The 16,961-nt window shown below is 40.0% G+C and overlaps 1 long non-coding RNA gene across 1 annotated transcript; it reads right to left on the reverse strand.

Annotated features, from left to right (window-relative positions):
* Positions 1-1,625: 1,625 nt before the first annotated feature.
* LOC124268739 lies at positions 1,626-16,013 on the reverse strand. Its single transcript, XR_006896339.1, has 3 exons — positions 16,004-16,013; positions 11,846-11,851; positions 1,626-1,708 (listed from the first exon to the last, which is right to left on the reverse strand). It is a non-coding gene; the product is annotated as an uncharacterized LOC124268739 (long non-coding RNA).
* Between the last annotated feature and the right edge of the window lie 948 nt (positions 16,014-16,961).

Here is a 16,961-nt window from a genome sequence, read left to right on the forward strand (position 1 = left end):
ATTGCAACACTACGCTCCTTCTAATCCTTGCAAACACGTCGTGCTCTGACAAACGGTAATCTGGAAATCGTGGTAAATCTCAAAACGAGGCTCGGCTACAATAAACGTCTGGCGGTCTGGTACGGACTTGATATTATATCAAGCACATTGTTCGTTACAAAAATACATTTGATTAGCGCAAAGAACACATAACAGGTGTAACCAGTGCGTCAGATGAATTGTGAATCCTTGTATACTAGCCACATAAAGAAACTGTGCATTGTCAAAATATTATCCCAGTTGATAAGTACGATAACAATGTCAAAGGTACATATAAACTTTAATGGAGGGATCATGAGACCATAACAAGTCGGGAGAATTTCAATTGAAAAATCTATCACAGGGGTCAAACGACCATGTCACAAGCTCAATAACGGGTATGTCCACCATCGGCATTGAGAACAGCAGTGCATCGACGAAGCATAGAGCCTATCAAACGTGCAAGGAAGGCTTGTGGGATGTCACGCCAGATTCTCTCAAGTTCTGTTGCAAGGTCAAGGACGTTATCTGGCTGATGAGGAAGACGGCGTAGACGTCGATCCATCTCGTCCGAAACATGCTCTATCGGGGAGAGATCCAGTGAATTTGCAGGCCAAGGCAGTAAGTCAACGGTGTGGTGTTGCAAGAAATCCATAGTAACTCTTGCCGTATGAGGGCGGGCAATGTCCTGTTGGAATGTTTACCCAGGGCCATGACGTTGCAGAAAAGGAATTGCCACAGGTCGAAGAATCTGATCCCTGTAGCCCACACCAGTTAAGTTGCCCTGAACAATCACCAAAGGAGTTCTTTGGCGCGCTGTTATTCCATCCCAAATCATCACGGAACCACCACCAAAGCGATTCCTCTCCAATACACAGGCCTGTGCATAACGTTCTCCCACGCGTCTATAGGCACGTTGACGTCCATCACTATGTGAAATGTTAAACCTGGACTCATCTGTGAAAATAACATTTCTCCACCAAAACAAGGGTCTGCGGACATGATTTTGGCACCACATTCGGCGAGCTTGTCGATGACGTTGTGTCAGGATAGGCCGTATGGCGGGACGTCGTGGTCTGATCCCGTGATGGGTCACCCATATCCATGTGTCCTGTCTTGGCGTTGTTACTCGTTGACGTCCAGAACGTGGCCGATTGATGACGTCATTTGTGTTCTGGTAGCGTCTCACCAATGCAGAAATAGTGTTCCGGTGGCAGTGGAAATGTGCAGCCACTTGTCGTTGAGACATTCCCCCACGGACCATCCCAATGGCCTCATGACGTTGTGCAGACGTGAGCCTTGGCATGCTATGCGTTTCAATAGCTGTTTAATTTTTTGAACGATCGCAAGGGCAGGGGTTGAGCTTTCCAAAGTGACAGTATTGTGTGGCATTCATTTGCTCTGTTTCTCTTTCCCAGAATGAACGTGCAACAACGTATTGCACGTCTCAAGGACGAACCCACTGACGTCACGTAACGTGGCACGTGCATGCATGTTGGATACATGTCACTAATCTCTGGGTTTAAATCCTTATGTGTCTAGACAGGTTTGATAAATTTAGATTATAAATATTTGTATGCACAGTTTCTTTATGTGCCTAGTATACAACCTCTTCAAACAGGGCAGTCTGTGACGTCTTAGTTAACGACATGCTGCCTAAACATCGACGTAAAATACAGAAATACGATTTCTTAATACCATTTTCTTATGAAACAAGGAATTGGAATTCAGTGTAACCATAGTTGTTATTAGTGTCTCTTTTCACTTTCACACGAGAAAATTCGGATCGGCTGAAAAGTAAGTCATTGTCTGAATTGGTTAATGAGACTGATGTTTCGGTTTGTTGCCTTTCACTTTAAATGATGTATTCTTAAGCACATACGGATATTGTATACATAGAAAATTTAAAGCGTTCCATTGCCGAGCCGCAGACCTGGATTCGATTCCCCACACGGGAACAATGTGTGAAGCCCACTTCTGGTGTCCTCCGCTGTGGTGTTGCTGGACTATTTCTGATAGCGGCGTAAAACCAAACTCACTCACTCACTCACTCTGACCTATACAGTTGTGGGACATGATATGATCGCACATCTCCAGGAGAGTAGACGTAGATCCACGTCGTTGAAGTGGTCAGTGTGGGAGTGTATGTTACAGCCAAAGTCACCTATTTCGGGTAAACCATGCAAGGACTGTGTTCTGGTCTTGGCATGGACACAGATGTTGACCTGTGTAGATCCGGGATAGAATTGGTCTTCACCAACCTATTTTTGTCGTAAGAAGCGACTAACGGAATCGTTTGTTCAGGCTGACTGACTTGGTTGACACATGTCATCGTATCGCAGTTGCGTAGATCTATGTGCATGCTGTTGATCACTAGAGTGTCTGGTTGGTCCAGACCCGATTATTTACAGATCACTGCCATATAGCTGGAATATTGCTTAGTGCGGCGTCAAACAACAAACCAAATCAAACCAAACCAAATCAAACCAAACCAAAATATGGATGTTTTGCAGCTGGAGAAACTGGGTCACAATCATGACGTAACGAGGACGTACATTATGACCATTAACATGAACAAATGTTGCCAAACACGATATGCAAGTGACCTGGAGTGACACGGTGATGTTGTCTCGGATTGACCTGCGACTGTTCCATGGACGAACACAGTTCTGCCAGTCGTTGTGATAGCGGAAGATAATTCCCTGCACTACCGACGCGTCTGATTCAGTGGACGTGCAGGATGTTATAGGATGACACATGGACGTCGTGCACGTGGATGTCATCTGTGTAGACGATATCCCACCGTCTTTGCATGTACTCTGTGATTTACAAATTTGAGGAGGTTACAGAGACGTTGTGCACGTGGATGTCATCTGTGCAGACGATGTCGCACTGTCTTTGCTTTACTCTGTGATGTATGAATTTGAGGATGTTACTTCGACGTTTACTGAATCTGTTTCTATTTTCATTGCAAACCATCATTCTGTTTATTGCATGGATTGTAATTATTCACGTATTCTATCTGATCCAAAAACACAAGGAGGGATAAAAAAAAATTCGCTTAAATTATTAATCACGAGGCACAGACTGTGAAGCCCAGATACACTATTTATAACGCCTGCACGACTTAAGCGTAAAGTGTTTGATTTCGCAGACCAACAGTTACTGTATATATTTATATTTATTATTTATGTGAAGTGTAAACCAGAAACCTTTACAGCATCTGGCATTGTCCTTTAAGGTTGTATGCTTAATCCAGATCCAATTTATACTTCCTTTCAAACGTTTAGACTCACTTATAACACTCACTATATGTTATTGTTACGGTTAATAAATTGCCGTGACAAAAGATTTTAGAGTCCCCTTTGAACCAGCAAAATAGAACACAGACAAGTCTAAAATATTCAATAATATATTGAACAAACAATGACTAAGCTACAATAAATGACAATACAGATTTCTAGTACAATGCAACTGAGTCACAAATCTAAAATGTTGGGTCACAAATATAAAATTTTGACTCACCAGAGTCTTGACATTTGCAGTGAGAGCAGATATATGCTGATTGAAGGTTGTTTACAATGACAGTAGACGAATAGGCAAGAACGATTTGTCTTGATGATGGCAGATGTACATAAATCCAGTCATGTGATAAGTCTGTGTCGCACAACACAACAACCAGGCTATATCTTACACAGTTCTCGAGCATTCTAGCAAAGGTAGGCTCCATCATTATTCTCTCAGAACGATATGGAATCATGTGGAACACACTGCATGATGAAAGCCGTAAATAAACAAGATTGCCAAGGAAAGCAACTCTGAAGCGCTATCAAAAAAGGCGTGCCGCTAGAAATAATATTTTGCCTGTAATTGCAGGTTTTGTAATAATTATTGATTATTGTGTAAAATAAGGTTTTAGAGGTAAATTTAGATCACTCCAATATGATAGTCTTTTGAAACGGGGAATACATACAAACTGGAGAATATCCTGATAAAAGAAGTGAAAATGACCATATATAAGTATCTTGACAAAATATTATCATAGAGGGTTAATCCTGGTTGTCTGAAAGTTTCTCACTCCAAGCCAAGAAGGCTCTGTCAGTTGTTGTGTCAGTGGATTTGTCAGTTGTTGTGCCAGTTGTTGTGTCAGTGCTTGTGTCAGTGGTTGTCAGTAGTTGTGTCAGTTGTTATGCCAGTTGCTGTGTCACTTGTGCCAGTTGTTGTCAGTGGTTGTAAGTTGGTGTGTCAGTTGGTGTGTCAGTTCTTGTGTCAGTTGTTGTGTCAGTTGTTGTGTCACTTGTGTCACTTGTTGTGTCAATGGTTGTGTCACTTGTTGTGTTAGTTGATGTGTCAGTGGTTGTGCCAGTTATTATACCAGTTGTTGTGTCACTTGTGTCAGTTGGTGTGTCAGTTGTTGTGTTAGTTGTTGTGTCAGTTGTGCCAGTTGTTGTCAGTGGTTGTCAGTTGGTGTGTCAGTTGGTGTGTCAGTTGGTGTGTCAGTTCTTGTGTCAGTTGTTGTGTCAGTTGTTGTGTCAGTTGTTGTGTCACTTGTGTCACTTGTTGTGTCAATGGTTGTGTCACTTGTTGTGTTAGTTGATGTGTCAGTGGTTGTGCCAGTTATTATGCCAGTTGTTGTGTCACTTGTGTCAGTTGGTGTGTCAGTTGTTGTGTTAGTTGTTGTGTCAGTTGTTATGCCAGGTGTTGTGTGACTTGTGCCAGTTCTTGTGTCAGTGGTTGTGTTAGTTGTTGTATCAGTTGTTATGCCAGTTGTCTCACATGTGTCAGTAGTAGTAGTGGTTGTGTCAGTGTGTTGTGTTCTTGTTGTATTAGTGCTTGTGTACGTTCTTGTGTCAGTTGTGCCAGTGGTTGTGTTAGTTGTTGTGCGAGTTGATGTGTCAGGTGTTGTGTCAGGTGTTGTGTCAGGTGTTGTGTCAGTTGTTGTCTTAGTTGTTGTGTTAGGTATTGTATCAGTTGTTGTATCAGTTGTTGTGTCAGGTGTTGTGTTAGTTGTTGTGTCAGTCGTTGTGTCAGTGGTTGTCAGTGTGTTGTGTCAGTCGTTGTGTCAGTTGTTGTCAGTGTGTTGTGTCAGGTGTTGTATCAGTTGTCGTGTCAGTCGTTGTGTCAGGTGTTGTGTCAGTTGTTGTATCAGTCCTTCTGTAAGTTTGTGTGTCAGTTGTGCCAGTGGTTGTGTCAGTTGTTATGCCAGTTGATGTGTCAGTTGTTGTGTCAGGTGTTGTATCAGGTGTTGTGTTAGTGTTTCTGTTAGGTATTGTATCAGTTGTTGTGTCAGTGGTTGAGTCAGGTGTTGTGTCAGTTGTTGTATCAGTTGTTGTGTCACTGGTTGTGTAAGGTATTGTATCAGTTGTTGTGTCAGTGGTTGTGTCAGTCGTTGTGTCAGGTGTTGTGTCAGTAGTTGTGTCAGTCGCTGTGTCAGTGGTTGTGTCAGGTGTTGTATCAGTTGTTATGTCAGTGTTTGTCAGTTGGTGTGTCAGTTAGTGTGTCAGTTCTTGTGTCAGTTGTGCCAGTGGTTGTGATAGTTGTTGTGTCAGTGGTTGTGCCAGTTGTTATACCAGTTGTTGTTTCACTTGTGCCAGTTGTTGTGTCAGTTAGTATGTCAGTTCTTGTGGCAGTTCTTGTGTCACTTGTGTCAGTTGTTGTGTCAGTGGCTGTGCCAGTTGTTGTGTCAGTGGTTGTGCTAGTTTTTGTATGAGTTGTTATGCCAGTTGTTGTGTCACTTGTGCCAGTTGTTGTGTCAGTTGTTGTGTTAGTGGTTGTGTTAGGTATTGTATCAGCTGTTGTGTCAGTGGTTGTGTCAGGTGTTGTGTCAGTTGTTGTGTCAGGTGTTGTGTCAGTCGTTGTGTCAGTCGTTGTGTCAGTGGTTGTGTCAGGTGTTGTATGAGTGGTTGTGTCAGTGGTTGTCAGTTGGTGTGTCAGTCGTTGTGTCAGGTGTTGTGTCAGTTGTTGTATCAGTCCTTATGTAACTTTGTGTGTCAGTTGTGCCAGTGTTTGTGTCAGTTGTTATGCCAGTTCATGTGTCAGTTGTTGTGTCAGGTGTTGTGTCGGTGGTTGCCTTAGTGTTTCTGTTAGGTATTGTATCAGTTGTTGTGTCAGTGGTTGAGTCAGGTGTTGTGTCAGTTGTTGTATCAGTTGTTGTGTCACTGGTTGTGTTATGTATTGTATCAGTTGTTGTGTCAGTGGTTGTGTCAGGTGTTGTGTCAGTCGTTGTGTCTGTGGTTGTGTCAGACGTTGTATCAGTTGTTGTGTCAGTGGTTGTCAGTTGGTGTGTCAGTTAGTGTGTCAGTTCCTGTGTCAGTTCTTGTGTCAGTTGTGTCAGTGGTTGTGTTAGTTGTTCTGTCATTTGTTATACCAGTTGTTGTGTCACTTGTGTCAGTTGTTGTGTCAGCTGTCGTGTTAGTTGTTGTGTCAGTGGTTATGCCAGTTGATGTGTCAGGTGTTGTGTCGGTGGTTGCCTTAGTGGTTGTGTTAGGTATTGTATCAGTTGTTGTGTCAGTGGTTATGTCAGGTGCTGTGTCAGTTGTTGGTTCAGTTGTTGTGTCAGTTGTTGTGTGGTTGTGTCAGGTGTTGTGTTAGTTGTTGTGTCAGTCGTTGTGTCAGTGGTTGTGTCAGGTGTTGTCAGTTGGTGTGCCAGTGTGTCAGTTCTTGTGTCAGTTGTGTCAGTGGTTGTGTTAGTTGTTCTGTCATTTGTTATACCAGTTGTTGTGTCGCTTGTGTCAGTTGTTGTTTCAGTTGTTGTGTTAGTTGTTGTGTCAGTGGTTGTGCCAGTTGTTATACCAGTTGTTGTTTCACTTGTGCCAGTTGTTGTGTCAGTTAGTGTGTCAGTTCTTATGGCAGTTCTTGTGTCACTTGTGTCAGTTGTTGTGTCAGTGGCTTTGCCAGTTGTTGTGTCAGTGGTTGTGTTAGTTGTGTCAGTTGTTATGCCAGTTGTTGTGTCATATGTGCCAGTTGCTGTGTCAGTGGTTGTGTCAGTTGTTGTGTCACTTGTGCCGGTTGTTGTGTCTATGGTTGTGCCAGTTGTTGTGTCAGTTGGTGTGTCAGTTGTTGTGTGACTTGTGCCAGTTGTATCAGTTGTTGTATCAGGTGTTGTATCAGTTGTTGTGTCAGTGGTTGTATCAGTTGTTGTGTCAGTTGTTGTATCAGTGTGCTGTGTTCTTGTTATATCAGTGCTTGTGTAAGTTCTTGTGTCAGGTGTGTTTAGTGGTTGTGTCAGTTGTTGTATCAGTGGTTGTGCCAGATGTGCAAGTTGTTATGTCCGCTGTTGTGTCAGTTGTTGTGTCAGTTGATGTGTCAATGATTGTTGTGTCAGTTGTATTAGTTATTGTGTCATTTGTTAGCGATTTTGTCAGTTGTTGTGTCAATGGTTGTGCCAGCGGTTGTGCCAGTGGCGGAAATTGTTCTGTCAGTTGTTCTGTCAGTGGTTGTGTCGGTGGTTGTGTTAGTGGTTGTGTCAGTTGTACAAGTTGTATCAGTTGTAACAGTTGTTGTGTCAGTGGACGCCTCTCTATGCATGCAGTGCGATATCAATAAGCGTGTTTTGAAATGTTACAGAATTTAATATATGGTAAATTAACTCACGACAGTCCATGTTATTTTCACCAAGTTTTTCTTATGCTTGGATTCCTCGGTATTTGGTAATTATAATATATTTAAGTGCTATGTTTCTCAAAGATGAACAGATTACCATTTCCAAGGCAAGCGCAGTAGATTGTCTGGCAGAAGTCAGGGAGAATTGATTTGTCTTTCTGTTCTATCTTACAATCTTTGCTGGATAAAGAAAAATGTTACATACATATTTAACGAAAAGGATCTCTTGCACATTTTTTGTAAATGTTTGTCAATTGGCGACTGTTGGCATTACCAGCGGAACACACAGGAGTCCGATCAAGACACAGTACACAAAGATTATAAGGAAATCAAAGAGACCACTGATTTTAGTTCCTAATAAGCGTTGTTCGTAACATGCAGTCGACTAAAATACATAGCGTGTGTCTGGGACCAAAACTTGTGTTTAAGTTTATCCTTCTGTTCGTTATAAACGTGTTCGTTATAGAGTGAGTGAGCGAGTTTAGTTTTACGCCTCACTCGGCAATATTCCAGCGGTCTGTAAGTAATCGAGTCATCGCATCCCAATTGCGTAGATCGATGTTCATGCTGTTGATCCCTAGATTGTCTGGTCCAGATCCGATTATTTACAGACCGCCGCCATATAGCTGGAATATTGCTGAGTGCGGCGTAAAACAACAAACCAAATCAAATCAAATGAAAATATGGATGTTTTGCAGCTGGAGAAACTGGGTCACAATCATGACGTAACGAGGACTAAACTCACTTACTCATCGTGATTCACTGATGCAACAGTTTCGTGACCTTCATGGTCAAGGCAGGACTTCTGTGGCGTCTCAGTGTTTCGTGTGATGTTACAGAGTAACAATGATAGATAAATACGTTGAGCTTTCTAAACTCTCAAACCGATTAGTTATTTATTCGCGAGTGAAATGCTATTATATGGAAAGACAAATGTATCGAGGTACGGTTGTGAGTGAGTTTAGCTTTACGCCTCTCAGCAATATTCAAGCTATATGGCGGCGGTCTGTAAATAATCGAGCATCGATCTAGTGTCTTGTTGTCTGACCCTTTTAAGTTATCATTACTGGCCATTTTTCTCGAATATGTTGTGCTTCTGCAAATTTCGTACAATTTGACAACTGTCTGGTTCAAATCCAAATTCTCATTCACAAGATTACCAATGGAAACAATCCATGTCACAATAACGTTTATCTCTGAGTATATTTCAGATGCTTAGAGAAATGTTCCTCCTGTGCAGGACAGGCCAATGCTGAGTGAGTGAGTATAGTTTTACGCCGCACTCAGCAATATTCCAGCTATATGGCGGTGGTCTGTAAATAATCGAGTCTGGACCAGACAATCCAGGGATCAACACATGAATCCATCACTGGATACATATGAACTACATTAATACCATGTTTAATCAATTTAACCCGGATCTTCACATAGATTAAACTCGATTCCTGTATGTAGCAGGTGTCTATCTGAATCTCAACAGAACCATATCTGTTAAGCAATTTAAATTGGGTTCGAATGCTTTGCAGGACTAATCATAAATGCCCATCACAACTATCATAGTTTCCAGGTATTTCCCTCGCCTTTTGAGTATGGATTGAGGTACCACTTTTGCATAACGCAAATGTGTCCTTTGTAAGCAGAATTTGTATTGATTTACAGAATTAAAAATGGGTTCCAGTCAGACAGTGTCTGCATTATGTACTGATATTTTCGTGTACTGGCTCAGTGTGTTCCTTATTATTGCCTTCGTATAGGGCAACTCTGTCTTAGATTTAACTTTGATGAACATAATATCTCCGATATTGTTATCATATATTATACTGGTGCCCTGAAACGCAATTCAAACTTATACCACACAGAGATAAATTTAAACAAACACAGAGAAAGTGGACTTGTGTTTTCAGTGTTTATTTTCTATGTTCATGTATGTTATTTTATTGTTGATGTTGTTGTTGTTGTTGTTGTTGCTGCTGTTGCTGCTGCTGCTGCTGTTGCTACTGATAATTGGATGTGCATAAAGGTGTCACTTAACACACTTGGGACATCGGTATAAACATCTACAAGGAAACATCGCATTAATATGGAATACAGAAGTAATCTTGTTTTGACTAATTCTTTATTCATGGCAGTAGCTATAGAACTATAATTACCTCTCTTAACATTCAGCAGCTTGTATCGATTAACATTAAAGCTTGCAATGAAATGGATACCTTTAAATGTTTGATGTCTGTCGGTGACTCATTGTGCATTCCACCTTATGATGTAGACATCAGATTCTGCCATATATTCAGGCCCGTGAAGATCCGGGGTAGAATAGGTCTTCAGCAACCCACGCTTGCTACAAAAGGCGACTATGCTTGTCGTAAGAGGCGACTAACGGGATCGGGTGGTCAGGCTCGCTGACTTGGTTGACACATGTCATCGGTTCCCAATTGCGCAGATCGATGCTCATGCTGTTGATCACTGGATTGTCTTGTCCAGACTCGATTATTTACAGACCGTCGCCATATAGCTGGAATATTGCTGAGTGAGGCGTAAAAATAGACTCACTCACTCACTCACTGCCATATATTCAGCTAAATTTCAGCTGTTATTTAATTCAGCTAAATGAATATAATCAGGGGCCCGATACGAACTGTCGTAACTCTATAGTTTATCATAGGCTTACGAATGTGGTAGCGCTACGAACGCTTTGTGGATCGGGACCCTGATTCCTAAAGTAGCTTTTATTTACATAATTGTATAACTTCATTTCACGGGGTAAAGCACAGGTTTTTCGATGAAATATCCTTTCTTATAAATGCTAAAAAACATCAACAAAAGTGAGTGGAATGTGCAACGTATCAGAATTGCATCAGCATATGTAAATGAACATTCTATCTCTACAACATTTTGTCTAAATTACTTTATTCCTTGCAGCTTGGGTATGATTATAATTACCTGTTTGACGCGTGAATATTCAAGTTAGAATGTAGGATTGTTATGCTGAGGAATGCTCATTGAAAAAATATCTTAACAGTCATTTAACTCAATTTACTTTTTATTATCCAAATAAGCGTCACTTAATGTAAATGTCTCAGGAAAATAGAGATATACCGTATACTTGCAGTCGATTTGTGTTCTTAGATTTTACACTCAGCAATGTTCCAGCTATATGTAAATAATCGAGTCTGGACCAGACAATCCAGTGATCAACATCATAAGAATCGATCTACACACCTGGGATACGATGACATGTGTCAACAAAGTCAGCGAGCCAGACCACCCTATCCCTTTTGGCGCCTCTTACAACAAGCATGGGTCGCTTAAGACCAATTGTTACCCGTATCTTCAAGCGTAACCTTGAAATACAACTTCCACTACACGGAATAACTCGTCTCAGTTACCTTCAGGTATTAAAGCTTGCACTAAAACGAATACTTTTAAATGTTTGAAGTTTAAGCATATAGGTGTCCTGTTAACATGAAACATACTGTGCATTCCTCCATAGCATGTATCTATTGATTCTTATCTTCGCTTTATCTACGATGCTACCCCACTGACCCGTTTACGAACAGAGGGAATACAAGTGTTTGCTGAGTAAATTGCACAGACAAAGATGATGGAATTTGGGCGATCTTTGGACACGCATTGAAACAATTAGGTATTTTGAATAAATAAAGTTTTCAATTTGAAATGGTTTGTACATACATGTACTGTAACAATCCTCCTTTACGCCGTTGATGTTTTGTCCTCCAAAGCGTGTAAATACTAGTGACAATATTAGAAGTACAAATAAACAATAAACATTGACTATATAATAAAATGTAGGATTTATCAAAAAGTACCACTTTGTAAATATAAGACAATACTCAGTGTAGCTTTCTTTGACAAACATATTCTTGACCAACTAGATACTCTGGTGTTGTCTGCTATGCGTATTGCTATCACTGGTCGATACAGCAAGGAAAGAATCCAAAACAACTTCGAACAACAGTAATGGTATATCTCTTCGAATGATCAATAAAACCAAATTTAAACTAAAAGACAGTGATAAAATCGTAACTGTGGAAAACTTGATGATCGTGACTGTGGTAATGGTGATAGGAATGATTGTGGTGAAAATTACATTTAACTGAGAAAAGCAAGATGTATGGATGTCAACTTCTCTATTGTGAATGAAGTTGATCCATAAATCTTGCTTTTCTTATGCATTCCACTTCTACATGCCCTTCAAAGATTTTACATTTAACTGGTTTGTTAAGTTTGGTTTGAAGTTGTGTTCTTAATTTTTGTTCAAGTGTTTCGCAATGTTTTGGATCAGAATGTTTTAATATTTACATATTAATGACCAATGATCACTGATATGCCCTGACCAGGTCAAGTTGCTGTCTCAACTGCTTCGCATCGCAATATATCGCAATGTGAAAATTCTCAGCAATACCCACCCCTATTTATTAGCAAACCATAATTTATCTTAAGACAAAATGAGTTGTTTTATCGTTGAGGATAATACCATACTGGTTTCTTTTCAAGATACACATGTAGTGAAACACGTGGCCTTTCTCCAGTGTCACATTGACTGGCCTTTGCGTGTGTTTTGGACGGGTGTCACCTGTTTGGCAGGATACGTTTCAGCGACTTCCAAGTGTCATCAATATTTGATAGATCTATGAACATAAATTATACTCATGATACAGTCGATATTGGACAACCGACTCTCTTTGAAGCATATTGCAGTTGTGGAAACGGATTTGCAGCTTTCAGTCTCAAAGGGCATCACAAAGATGGTTTGGATAAATACCGATCCCTGAAGTATACCTACGTTGAACAACGTGGTTAGTGTATATATCTACTGATTTGTTGCGGATTAAACTTTCATGACACTCTTCGCGAAGCTCCAACTATCACAGTGTTTGCTATGATGGAGCCGGTGTGGTTCAGACTTGTGTTTGTCTGCCTAGTAATGGCGATTGCGGATGGACAGGACTGTCTGGACAGTGGTCAAAGTCGTGTGCAGGAAAACAAACGAATGAAGAACCATGTTTCTACCAAAATGGAAGCGCTCTCGCTTTTCGAATGTATCGCCATGTGCAAGGCTAACGGTATTATTTGTAAATCTGTTAACTTTGGTGTGAAATCTCAGTTGTGTGAATTCAACAGCGAGGACAGTGACGGTGCTCCTAGTGACGTTGAAACTGCTGATGACGTCCTCTTCAGCGATGTTGCTAACTGGTCGAAGGTATGTAATCGTATTTTACTAAACACCTTTCCATATAAACTAACGGGCAAAAGAAACGATACCAAAATTGTATTTGATAATTTGGACTTCATTCCTTCATTTATATAGTGAATCAATGGACTTGTTATAGTTGCTGCACCAATGAAATGAGTGCATGTGGCCCATACACCTGTTATTGAAATTCACTGTTTTTCACAAATTTATATTATATTATTATTATAGGATATTTTTTTTTATTATTATTATTATTATAGGATATTTATATAGCGCACATATCCACGCACTGGTGCATGCTCAAGGCGCTGGTATTTTTCCTCGATCATTGGATGTCAGTCTCAACTCCCTGGGGAGTATACAACTCTTGCAGCCACTAGGCGCACCGAGTTATTGTGGCTTTTTCATCCTAACGAGGTGTTTTGTCGTTTTGTAATATTAGTGATTTCGATTTGGTATAGTTTCTTTTGTCCGTTAGTTTATATGTTAAAATCTTCTGTTTAAGGTGGCTTAAAATTGTCGACGCTATTAAATAAGATAATGTTTATCATATAATTCGTATTTTAGAAATATGATTTTGCGATTTCATAGGCTCTACTAATTTTCTCCCTTAAATATCTATTAAAGTTTATGAATATCATGTTAAAATTTACTGAAGAATGTGTTTAAATGTTGTAATTGTAACGTGATTAGTATCATGTGGATCATGAAATGTGAAATAAATTCGTTCCGGCAACATTAATGAAGTCACAAATCAGATAAATCCAATCTGTCTGAAGGTAAAATAGATAAATTTAATAATATAATATAATTGATCTAAATTCTGTGCGATTATCAATTTGTTTTTGGAAACGTTTAGTTACGTTTCGAGAGAGAAAACCTTTAATCCTAAGAAGTATCTGAAAGTCTGAATAAAAGTGTTCAACACCTTCGACATCAACAAGAAATTGTACAATTCTGATTGTACAAGTCGTTTGTACAAGCCTGACCATATTCTGAGGATGTGTTTGTAACTAAAAGCAACACAAACCTTTCCACATCCATAATCAACTGTACTAAAGGAGAGTCAATTCGACAATTCTGACTATATCATGAGCATGTGTTAGAATTGGTCTTTAGCAACCAATGCTTGTTGTAAGAGGCGACTAACGGGATCGGGCGTTCAGACTCGCTGACAGGTTGACACATGTCGCATCCCAGTTGCGTAGATCGATGCTCATGCTGTTGATCACTCGATCACTGCGGCGTAAAACTAAACTCACTCACTCATTATGGACCGGAAATGTTAAGTGAAGAACTCTTACATTGTTATCAAATATGTATAAAACAGTCAATCATGTGTATTGCTATAAGTTATCGATACTGTCTTTTTTATTGTAAATTCGGTGTCCGACAGGGATGCCTGTTATCGACATTCTTATTTTTCCTTCTTATATTGTGAAGATTTAGCAGCTGATGACCACCGTCTTGTTGACATTAATTTACTTGATTAATTCGTATAGTTGTTTGCTGACGACATTGTTATGTTTGATAGTACGGTGCAACCCGAAACATGAATCTCATTAACCTATTCAGACAATGACCTACTTTCCAGCCGATCCGAATGTTCTCGTGTGAAAGTGAAGAGAGACACCACAAGGAACTATGGTTACACTGGATTTCAATTCCTCGTTTCATAATAAAATGGTATTTACAAGTTAATTTTAATTCTAAACTTAAATAACATCGTATTTCTATATTTTGTGGCGAGGTGTAGGCAACATGACCTTACCTAAGACGTCACAGACTGCCCCTGTTTGATGAGGTCGTAAAATGATTGACAAGTCATCTGGCTCACTGGTTACACCTGATATATGTTTTTTGCGCTTATTAAGTGTAGTTTTGTAATGCACAATATGACTGATGTATTATCAAGTCCGCACCAGACCGCAAAACATTTCTAGCGGCAGAGCCTCGTTTTGAGATTTACCACGATTTACAGATTTCCGTTTGTCAGAGCTCGCTGTACCACAGAGCACGCTGCACGACGTGTTTACAAGGATTAGAAGGAGCGTAGTGTTGCAATAGACAAGTAATTAGATGTATCAATTAATACTGATTAATATTTATATATCCAGTTGAATGAGTTGGTCTCCAAATTCTGGACTGGTTATTGTACTAAGTTGCGCAATAGGACGGAACCCAGTCAGCAGGAAACGAGACTCTTGTGTAATCAATGTTTTGACTTGATGCTGTTATTAATAGTGAGTTAGCGAGTTTAGTTTTACGCCACACTCAGCAATATTCCAGTTATATGGCGGCGGTCTGTCCTTCAGAAAAATGGACCAGAAAATCCAGTGATCAACATCATGAGCATCGATCTTCGCAGTTGGGAACCGATGACATGTGTCAACCAAGCCAGTGAGCCTGACCACCCGATTCCCGTTAGTGGCCTTTTACGACAAGCATGGGTTACTGAAGATTCATTCTAACCCGGATCTTCACGGGTCTATTATTAATAAAACTAAAGTTACTGTGTTTAGAAAAAAGTAGAAAACTGAAGAAAATTCACATTGATGGAACATTTCTTCATGTAGTATTGTGTGGAGCAGAAGCTTGGGGTTCCACCTTACTCTAAATATTGAAGAAGTCTCTTATACATTTGGTAAAAATGTAATGCACCTTGGTAGATTTGAGCAGAATAATACGGTTTGAGGTGAAAGTCGTAGATTGAAGTGAAGTTAAGATTATATCGCACTATCAAATTGAAAATTAATATCACTTTATAACTGAATGTCCAGTTAATGATAATATAAGATTAGTAATTGGATCTAAATATTCAGTCAACAGCTGAAAAGTCTTTATTATTCATGTCACAAAATCCGTCTGTTTTAAACTCCTAGTGCCATGTTTTGTTTTGTTTTTTCCTACTTGTATTACGAGCCGGTTGAATCACAATAACATATTTATGATGAATATTGTTAAAGTTCTTAAGCCTAATTCATAATCACGTATGTATGTAAGTGTTTTCTCGGACCTTCTACAAGTAATACATACTGACAGAAGAAGACATTATAAAAAGATAGTATATATCGCCACGGGTTATGTTGCAGATGGACAATCGGTTGAAATGTGGAAGCAATATCGCATTTTATAAACTAACTTTTCACTTTCACTGAATCACTGAACACTTCAAAATAGACAATTCAAGATTCTGAACAATGATATACACTACAGTTAAACCCTATAGGGTTGAAGTCGTCAGTTAAGTCAGTTGCCTTTCTGCATGATAATGTTGATCACTTGAGTAAACAAAGATTCACTGTTCGCGAAGAACCTGATGTAATCAGATGTTCAGTATCCTATTCATCCATCACTAGATACTCGGTGCCGAGTATTCCCAGCATCTGGTATTATCCATGAATCTGACATAATTTCTGATATTTGTCCAGATGAAAAACGAAACCAATATCACGCGTTGTGTATCATACAATCGGTATTTTTATCGATGCAATAGATCGCCCCGAACAATGTGCATGCGGTGTTTCTTTACTATTGTATTATCAGCATCACATAACCTATGTCCCAACAAATGTTTTCAATCATTGTATTTCAGTAATGATATATGAGGCACGTGTACACATAATGCATGCGTGCATGCGTGTGTACGTGGTTTCGGCAGTGTGGTTAGGGAATTTCAATGCTTGCCATCAACATAGTAGTCGATAGATCAGAGACACAGTTGAACCATGCCGGAGTATCAGTTTGAAGTCAAACTTGCGCAGTCTGCGAAGATCTTTGCACCATGCACCAAGGACAGACGTCTGTGAAGATCTTTGCACCGTGCACCAAGGACAGAAGTCTGTGAAGATGTTTGTACCGTACAGCAAGGACATAGGTCTGTAAAGATCTTTTCACCGTGCACAAAAGACAGAAGTCTATGAAGATCTTTCCACCGTGCACCAGGGACATAGGTCTGTTAAGATCTTTGCGCCATTCACAAAGGACAGAAGTCTGTGAAGACCTTTGCACTTTGCACCAAGGACATCAGACTGTGAAGATCTTTGCACCGTGCACCAAGGACAGCAATCTTTGCAGATGTTTGCACCATTTACCAAGGATATCATTCTGTGAAAATATGTGCACC

The sequence above is a fragment of the Haliotis rubra genome, unplaced genomic scaffold (genome assembly GCF_003918875.1).
Source record: "Haliotis rubra isolate DU_JTF1 unplaced genomic scaffold, ASM391887v1 Scf14, whole genome shotgun sequence".
NCBI lineage: Eukaryota > Metazoa > Mollusca > Gastropoda > Lepetellida > Haliotidae > Haliotis > Haliotis rubra.